Below are 1394 nucleotides of genomic sequence, written 5' to 3'. Positions count from 1 at the left end.
ACAGATGAGTTCTCGTCCGAAACCTTGATACTCCAAAAGTGTTTGTCCAGTTTGTACACGAAGTGCGTCCAGTTTTTGCCGTGACCCTCTCTACTCTTTCACACATGCTATGCGGGTGAAATGATGATACCATGCCAAGTTTCAACATTTTTAGAATTCATTTTGTAGTGATATTCAATTTCACAATCATTTAGCTCTCTAAACAATCAGGTAAATGACCGAAAAACAACAAATGATGTCAGAACATGTTGGAAATTGATGACGTGGCTTTGAATGCTGCATACTGAACACAAAAGAAGTCCGAAGTTCAAATAAATTTAAAAAACAGTGAAGTGGTCGTGTAACAGATGAGTTCTCGTCCGAAACCCTGATACTCCCAAAGAGTTTGTCCAGTTTGTACACAAAGTGCGTCTAGTTTTTGCCGTGACCCTCTCTACTCTTTCGCACATGCTATGCGGGTGAAATGATGGTACAATGCCAAGTTTCAACATTTTCAGAATTCATTTTGTAGTGATTTTCAATTTCACGGTCATTTAACTCTCTAAACAATTAGGTAAATGACCAAAAAACAACAAATGATGTCAGAACATGTTGGAAATTGATGACGTCGCTTTGAATGCTGCATACTGGACACAAAAGAAGTCTGGAGTTCAAATAAGTTTAAAAAACTTTGAAGTGCCCGTGTAACAGATGAGTTCTTGTCCGAAACCCTGATACTCCGAAAGAGTTTGTCCAGTTTGTACATGAAGTGCGTACAGTTTTTGCCGTGACCCTCTCTACTCTTTCGCACATGCTATGCGGGTGAAATTATGATACCATGCCAAGTTTCAACATTTTCAGAGTTCATTTTGTAGTGATTTTCAATTTCACGGTCATTTAGCTCTCTAAACAATTAGGTAAATGACCGAAAAATAACAAATGATGTCAGAACATGTTGGAAATTGATAACGTCGCTTTGAATGCTGCATACTAAGCACAAAAGAAGTCCGGAGTTCAAATAAGTTTAAAAACATTGAAGTGGCCGTGTAACTGATGAGTTCTCGGCCGAAACCCTGATACTCCGAAAGAGTTTGTCCAGTTTGTACACGAAGTGCGTCCAGTTTTTGCCGTGATCCTCTCTACTCTTTCACACATGCTATGCGGGTGAAATGATGATACCATGCCAAGTTTCAACATTTTCAGAATTCATTTTGTAGTGATTTTCAATTTCACGATCATTTAGCTCTCTAAACAATTAGGTAAATGACTGAAAACAATAAATGATGTCAGAACATGTTGGAAATTGATGACCTTGCTTTGAATGCTGCATACTGAACACAAAAGAAGTCCAGAGTTCAAATAAATTTAAAAAACATTGAAGTGGCCGTGTAACAGATGAGTTCTCGTCCGAAACC

The sequence above is a fragment of the Triticum dicoccoides genome, unplaced genomic scaffold, assembly GCF_002162155.2.
Source record: "Triticum dicoccoides isolate Atlit2015 ecotype Zavitan unplaced genomic scaffold, WEW_v2.0 scaffold22290, whole genome shotgun sequence".
Classification (NCBI taxonomy): domain Eukaryota; kingdom Viridiplantae; phylum Streptophyta; class Magnoliopsida; order Poales; family Poaceae; genus Triticum; species Triticum dicoccoides.
The sequence above is the reverse complement of the archived record's forward strand: the minus strand, read 5'-3'. Positions refer to the sequence as shown.